Source organism: Bos grunniens, chromosome 22 (genome assembly GCF_055505025.1).
Source record: "Bos grunniens cultivar Pamir isolate PY7600 chromosome 22, Bosgru_T2T1.0, whole genome shotgun sequence".
In the NCBI taxonomy this organism is placed as follows: Eukaryota; Metazoa; Chordata; class Mammalia; order Artiodactyla; family Bovidae; genus Bos; species Bos grunniens.
Window position 1 is genome coordinate 13,709,286 of NC_141186.1, and position 8,017 is coordinate 13,717,302.

At 46.2% G+C, this 8,017-nt stretch overlaps 1 long non-coding RNA gene across 3 annotated transcripts; it reads left to right on the forward strand.

Annotated features, from left to right (window-relative positions):
• The first annotated feature begins 5,041 nt into the window (after positions 1-5,041).
• On the forward strand, positions 5,042-7,679 carry LOC147348085 (uncharacterized). 3 transcript variants are annotated; one of them, XR_015150972.1, is made up of 3 exons: positions 5,042-5,235; positions 6,703-6,801; positions 7,351-7,679. It is a non-coding gene; the product is annotated as an uncharacterized LOC147348085 (long non-coding RNA). The 3 variants fall into 3 exon arrangements; XR_015150973.1 differs by having other exon boundaries at positions 5,148-5,473; XR_015150974.1 differs by lacking the exon at positions 5,042-5,235 and adding an exon at positions 6,384-6,520.
• Positions 7,680-8,017: the final 338 nt, after the last annotated feature.

Consider the following 8,017-nt stretch of genomic DNA (forward strand, 5'->3'; position numbering starts at 1 on the left):
ATTACAGATGATATTATTATCACCTATTAAAAGAAAAACCCAACAGACTCAATTGAAAAACCATTTAGGATAATATAAGATTATAGTATGAGGGTCATATTTTAAAATATCAGAATTGATTATTTTTCTATGTTAGCAATAATCACTTGTAGATTTTACTTTAAAAATCCCATTCAAAATAGGAATACAAATATAAAAATCTTAGGGATAAACTCAACCAAGAAAAACACAGAAACAATATATAAACAGAGGACAAAAGTTTTACTCAGAGACATAAAAGCATGAATAATTTAAGAGGCATGCCAACTTAAGAGCGGGAAGACCCATAATTATGGATGTCAGTAATTCCCATAATAATTGCTGAGTTGCAATTCTGTTAATTCTATGTCAGTATGTTATTGTAATTGATATAATACTTATGCATGGGATGACAGTAATTTCCAAATCAATGGTTTCATACACCTCTTTTAAATATATATATATATATGTATGTATGTATTTTCCCCTTTGGCCACACTGTGTACCTTGTGGGATCTTATTTCCCTGACCAGGGATTGAACCCAGGCCCATGGCAGTCAAAGTGCTGAGTCCTAACCACTGGACCACCAGGGGATTCCCTGTATTTTTAATATAGATCTTTCAAGAGAGTTAATATGTGTTCTTGATTAAAAAATCAAATTGTACAGAAAGGTTTATAAACTGTTTCTTACTTCATCCTTCCCACCAACCCCCACTCTTCTGAGATGAATCTTATTCATACGTTTAGCTATTTCTTTTGAAAGTTACTTCATATTTTAAAATAGATATTGATCAGTTTTGGACATTCATTGTTGACCTCCTGACACATGGGGACCTAGCTCCCTTCCACTACCTCTCCATCTCTCTCCAATGGCCTAATATAATTATATCACTCTTTATGGTTTCTATGGGTTACATTGATCACTTTCGGAAATACGCTTACATTTTTTTTTTGGCTGCATCACTCAGTGGTGGGATCTCAGTTCCCTGACCATGGATTGGATCTGGGACAATCAGCATCGAAAGGACTAACCACTAGACCACCAGGGAACTCCCCAAACTGTTTCTTCTGCCTCCTCATTTGGTGAGATGAAGGTGTTAACATCCCTACAGATCTCCTATCCCGTTTCCACTCCATTATCTGTACTTAAATGTCCACATCGTCAAGGTGGAAGATGCGTGTGTTGTATTCCTTCACCCTGAGTCTTCTTGCTTGACTCTAGGTAAATGTTTTAAGTGGAAAATTGTTTACGTAGCACTGTTGTGACTACGTAAACACTGTTCCTTGCAGAGACGACTAGTGTGTTGTGATCACAGCACCTTCTTTGAACAGGCTGCTTTTATATTTTCCTGGAGTTAAAAAGATCTTTTCTTTTGTTTTTAAATTACTTGCCTTTGGTCCAAATTCTGGGCGGTATACGCTCTCTTAAATCTCATCTCCAGACTCCAGCCTTCCAACCTCTGTTGCTGTCTGAGCTGCTTGCCCATCTCTCTGACTTCCCCTTACTCTTTCTGCTCTGTTTTGTGGGAGCCATGTCCACTCCCTTATTTGGGGGGTTAACATCTTAGTGAATTCCTAACAGATGGGAAGTAAATTTTCTCACTTTCACATAACTGAAAAATGACTCTTCATTCTAATTCCTAATGGCTTTAACTCTCATTGATTAATCATTGTCTGAATCATTTCATTCAGGGCTGCAAACTGGCTATTTTTAAATCTTTTCACTCCTTCTACGTCTTTTAGCTGGCATTCTTCTGTAAAGATTTTTTTTTTTTTTAATCATTAGGTGTAAACTGCTACTCCTGAAAAGCAGAGGGTTGCTTATTTCTTCTCTTTTAACAACTTTCAGAATAAGGAGTTGGTGAAAGAATCACAGGTCAGGTCTTTTTTTTCAGCTGTTTTGTTTTTAAATGTCAGTTGAATGCATTATATTTGTGAAAGTGAAAGTGTTACTCACTCATGTCCTACTCTTTTGCGACCCCATGGACTGTAGCTTACCAGGCTCCTCTGTCCATGGGATTCTCCAGGCAAGCATACTGGAGTGGGTAGCTATTCCCTTCTCCAGGGACCTGCCTGACCCAGGGCGTGAACCCATGTCTCCTGCATTGCAGGCAGATTCTTTACCATCAGAGCCACCACAAAAGAAATATAAAGCAGAAAAACACCTGGCTACCCTTCCATGTGGCTGATGCAGAAGCAATCCGCTGTGACGTCCGGATTCCTTCCTGTCTGAGGATCAGAAGGACACGGAGAGTCCTGCACTGACATTCAAATCCTAAGCCTCTGCTTCAGGACAGGTAGAGAAAGGGAACAGACCTCACCTCCTGGGAAAGCTTCTCGCCCCATCCTGTGGCATCTCACAAAGAATACCCTTAGCACCAGCTCGACCCACTGTCATTTGGGCATTTTAAAATTTCATGCTCCAGATGTTTTTAGGATAATTGCTCTGCCCAGCAAAGCCGTGTCTACCTTAGCAAAGGTGTCCTCCTCCCTGAACTCCCCTCCCCTCCCCAGCCCTGTCCTCACATGGGGGCTTGAATTAAAGGGAAAGAAAGATCCCTAATGATTCTCCAGTCCTATTTGGTTAATTTGTTGTGTTGCAGTGAATACCCCTGGGCTTGGAGTTCACTGGAGCTTTGCAGTAAAAGGAGAAAAGGAGGACATTTAAACTGTTTTGGAATCCTCTTGTCTCTTCAAGCAAAGATTGTGATTTCTGGTTCAAAGGAACTCTGGCATAGACAATCTGCCTTATTTTGATTGTCCCAGGGGAAAAAATATAACCACCACCCAAACTGGACTCCTTTCTTGGTGTGTGTATACATTCGCCTGCCTCTCCTTGGCTGTAGATTTCATTTCTCTCTCAACACAGCTGTGGGCCCTCTGCTGTTCCCGACCCTGGGCTAGACACAAAGAGTGTGGCCACATCTCGGGGTGGACAGTGATTTCCATACTCTCCCCCGAGAGACTTTCTTTAGGCAAGGCAAATTGCTCACAAAGGGTTTTCTCATCGGGGAAACGACAGGGTGCAGCTTGGCAGAAGTCCCGTGTGGCAGTGTCCTCACAATGTGGGCATCCAACAGGCGGTCGATAAACTCACCCCGTCTCCCACAATGGCAATCCCCCAATCTCCTCTGGACCTGCAGTTCTGTGCCTCTATCTGTAAAATGGCGGGGATCAAGAGCAGTGCTTCCTGGGGAAGCAGATGGGAATTCCCTAGACTCACAGGCAGGGACTTCAGCTGCTGCTCATGAATGGGAAGAATCTGGGGAAGACTTCACCCAGAAGCCTAGCTCAGGGAATGAGGCCACCGGAACGGCGGAGCTTATTACTTCCATGTTTCCCACTGGCTGTGCCATTTTTTCCTTTCAAAATGAAGCTATATTTATGCATTTCCCCCTAATAGTAAAAGAGTATGAAAAATTCAAACACTACAGAGAAAGTCCAAGTCCTTCTATCCCATGGAGGGAAATACTATTAATAGCTGGATATAGAAATGTAACTGAAGTTCTATTACATATATGTAATCTCTGATTCTGTTCTCTCTTGAAATGTATATATTTATGTCTGTGTGACCTTGTGTCACCAGCCTCTTCCCAGGTTGGCCTGTATTTACATGGAATTATGCTGTCTGGAATTCTGGACCCCCTTTTCCCTCCTAGCTGGTCTAAGGCCCTGACGCTACACACCTTCGGACTGCCTGGGGCATTCTTGCCAGCTTCTCATCCTGACAAGTTTTCCCAGGAAGGAGGGCTGGAATGAGTCTGTCTCTGTGGTCACATGCTTTCCTCTCCATGAGTACTGACCGCAGTGAAACAGGTATTGTTTGTTTACTTGCTAAGTCGTGTCTGACTCTGCAACCCCCTGGGCTGTAGCCCTCCAGGCTCCTCTGTCGACAGGATTTTCCAGGCAAGAATACTGGAGTGGGTTGCCATACCCCCAGTTAGGAGGGCACCCACATCGTTACAACCCTGACTTGTGTTTTGAGCCTGCCACTATCCATGAAATATTTCCTCTGCTGTCCACTCCCAGAGAAGGCAAGTCTGCAAAGCTTTAAACCAGATCTCTGCTCTTCTGCTCAGACTTCGTTTTTTTTCTTCCTCGTTTCATTTTTGATTGGAGTATAACAGAGATGCAGGAAAGTGCACACATCTGATATTTACAATAACCCATAAATCGTATTGGAACCATCGGTATATCCACTGCCCAGGTGGAGGCGCTAGTCATAGCAGCCTCCTGGGTGCTATCTCCTCCTGGCCTCTTTTACCACTGCCTACATGGGAGAATCTCTTCTGGCTGCCTGTGGGGCCAACAGTACCAGGAAGCGCATATCTGGGCCAGTGCATTTCTTACCCCAGGGGTCACTTCCTCACCACCCCGACCCTCACCCCCGACCTTCTCCAAAGAAGTCACCGCCCTTGAAGAACCAGCTAGCTTCTTAGTTCTTCCCATCTCCATTTTCCTGAATCTCCGCTTCGGCCTGGACCCAGGTCCACATCCGAGCTCCCAGCAGCACCACCCCACCCTCTGAAGTCCCAATATAGTCCAGAAAGGGTTAAACTCAGGCGAGCACCAGCTCCACGCAGTTAATCCCGGATTCTCGGCACTGATCTCCGCGTCTGTCATTTGCATTTCTCTCTTTTGTGCGGCTTTTCTTCCTCCCCGTCTGCGGCCCGGGCGCCCGCATTAGCATACGGAGCCCGGCGCGGGCTGCAGGGACCCTGCTGCGCGCCAGCCTGTGCGATCTGCAGGCGCCATCAATTTTTCAGCACTTTTCTCATTTCTCATTACAGTCAGGCCCATGCGGCTCCGCACTCAACACTCCCCTCGGCCGTCCTGCCGGCGAGCTGGCCAGCTCGCCGGGGGCTGTCACGTCCCTCCCTTGCACGCCCTCGCTTGTTGGGGCTCCCGCCGTAATTAATCACAGTATTAATCCTGGCCAAGCTTGTCTTCCTGAATAATTGTGTCAACGCGCTCCGGTGTCTGGGCCAAACAGAAATGCGACCAACTTTGAGCACTGGACGGTATCCCTGCGCCCAGGACCGCAGAGAAGGCCTGAACTCCTTGCTTACCCCTTGGCGCGCGCACACACGTGCAAGCACACACGTGAACGCGCGCCGGCTTGTACGGCACTTCCAGGCACAGGCTCTGCACTGAGCGGGAGCCACTAGTGAGGAGCAGAATGTTGGAGCCCACGGGAAACCGCGTTTCTTCTCAAAGTAGGCCATATTGTAGGAAAAAATGGGGCACAAGAGGATGGTCAAGTCTCGGGTTTCCTTCAGTGCCTAGACAGTCGCCAAGGCAGGGTCCTCGGCTTTGGGCAGGAAAGCGTTCAAGAGCAAGTGGTAGTAAAGTAAAAGAGGTTTATTTAGAGAGAGACACTGGCAGAGTGGGGATCCTCTCAGAAGGCAGGAGCGGCCCCGGGAGATACACGCTCCACAGACAGAGCTCACAAAGGTGAGAACAGGCCCTGAAGTGTGGGGGTGGTTAGTTTTTAGGGGCTGGATAATTTCATAGGCTAAGGAACGGGAGGAAGTTCTAGCTGTCTTGGAGAAGCAGAGGGGATTCTAAGAGGTGGGCCACAGCCCACTTTCGGGCCTTTTATGGTTGGCCTTGGATCTGTCATGGCGCCCAGGGATGTGCCATTTAGTGTTTGCTAATATAATACAGTGAGCACATAATAAGGCTCAAAGTCTCCCGGAAGTCAAGTTGTCTGCCGTCTTGGGCCTAGTAGGTCCTAACCAGTTTCGGTTGTATCTGGTCTTTAATGGTTGTGTCATACTTTTAATGGTTGTGCCCTGCCTCCTTCCTTCCTGTCTCAGAAGCATGGCCATACCGTGAAGTTATCTTTAGGTGCCGAAGCAGATGGTTGTCATAGCGATGTGTGCATTATTAAGAGAGTGTTGTTCATCCCAGCAGCTAATCTTATAATGAAGCTGCCTCATTATCAGGTTGAGGCAAAATAGGCTTTTCTCTCCTTTTTGCTGGGGGTGGGGTGGGGCGGGGGGCTGGGGTCCAAAGGGGTCCAGGTTCAGCTCTATGCTGGACCACGGAGTCCCAGCATGCATCTTTTGTTTGATTACCCTGTCCTTCTTGCCTGCTCTTCTCGGGGACATATGCAGGATGCCGGGACTAGACAGGGCTCCTGGAACCTCTGGCTAGGGCTCGTCCTATCACCAGTGCCTGCTAGAGTTTGTGAAGCACTTAAGAGCGGCTGAGAACTGTGTTGGCCCAGGCACCTGGAGCCTGCGTGAATTAAAATTTCAGATTGGCCTGCAAACAGCTGATTGCTCTGCTTTTCTTCTGCACCTGTTTCTCTTGCCTTCACAGCCCCAGGAAATCAACCTAAAGGACCAGCTAGTGCTTTTTGTATCACTGCCACCATTTAGTGGGGACATCTTTACTTCCCAGTGGTCGCTGCAATTTTGTAAATTTTTAAGATTCATTAGAAGTCCACCATCACCTCAAGTTTGGGTGCCTGATGACTCTTTCCTTTATAACCAGGTGTCAGTTAATTTTAAATCATTTTGGAATTGTTTGCCTTTGCTTTCTCTGTTTTTTTTTTTTTTTTTGGTAGATTGTTACAAAGGTCTGTTGGGTTCGAGTTTAGATTTCATGCTACTTGTGAATCTCAGCTTCCCTTTTCTTTTATAATTATGCTGTTTTTAATTTTGCTCACCATTTAGGTTAGGGGAGCATTTTCTACAAAGGAAAAGGAGCAAGCGAACAAAGTAAGCTGCTGCCAAGTACACCATGCAGTGAGATGGTTGTCACGGATCTTAGAGGTGAGTGCAGAAAGGAAGCGGCTTGTCCCTTACTTTACTCGGTATCATGGTGAGCAGAGTTGCTGCCCTCCCAGGGACGGCCCTCGGGATGCCCAGGTGCCCTCAACACTGCCTGTCTCCAGTCCACCAGTTCTTCCAGAGCCTTCAGCAGCCTGCCCTGCAGCCCTGCGAGGCTAGCATTTTGTGGTAGGTTTTTTTCAGAGCACAGTCCACTGACGTGAGGATCACCCGGGGTCTGATTAGAAATGCAGATCCTAGAGTTCCCTGACCAACTGGAATTGCCATTTTCAACAAGTTCCTTGAGTAAATATGATGCCCATAGATTGTTTTTTATGAGCCTCTGTTCAATTTAACAGTGTGCTTCCTTTTTCTTTGCCTCCTTTTAAAAGTAATATAGGGAGATGGTGAAGCTGGTTCAGTGAAAAGGAGAAATAATCCTGAGTTGCCAGGCTCCCTCCTCAGGAACTCCTGACATTTTCGGTTTTTAAAAATACTTCTTTTAAGAGACATTCTTTACATATTGTTATATTGTTGTTGTTTAATTGATAGGTCGTGTCCGACTCTCTGCGACCTCACGGACTGTACCCACCAGGCTCCTCTGTCCGTGGGATTTCCCAGGCGAAAATACTGGAGTGGTTACCATGCCCTCCTCCAGGGGATCATCCCAACCCAGGGATTGAACCCATGTCCCCTGCATTGCTAGGAGGATTCTTTACCACTGATCCAGCAGGGAAGCAGTAAATATTTATATAAACTGCTTAAAAATCCGTAATACATTGTTCTGTCACTTGCTTGCTTCCCCATGCGATGTATCTTGGTTATGGTTTCATATCAACATATTGAGATCTTCCTCATTAAAAAAAAATGGTGGTACGGTACATTTTGTATGGGATGTTTTATGGGTTTTGGTGCTATTTCTTGTCTCAAAACCAGAGTTAGAAATGGTTCTTAAAGAGAGTTTGAGCTGATATTTAAAAGTGGCAGCCACAAGCCACCCACTGATCCCCACACTGGGCGGTAAGGTCAGGGCACCTGGGGAAGCCGCAGAGGGCTATTTCCTTTTGACCAGGGGATTCTCCTTTCTGAGACAGTTAAAAACGTGGGCCTCACGGTGATTCTGTGAGTGTCAGAAGCCATCTCTATCAGGACCTCATTTTCTCCTGAGAGCTGATGGCATGGTTGTCTCCTGGGTTTGGACACAAACCTGGGCCAGCCA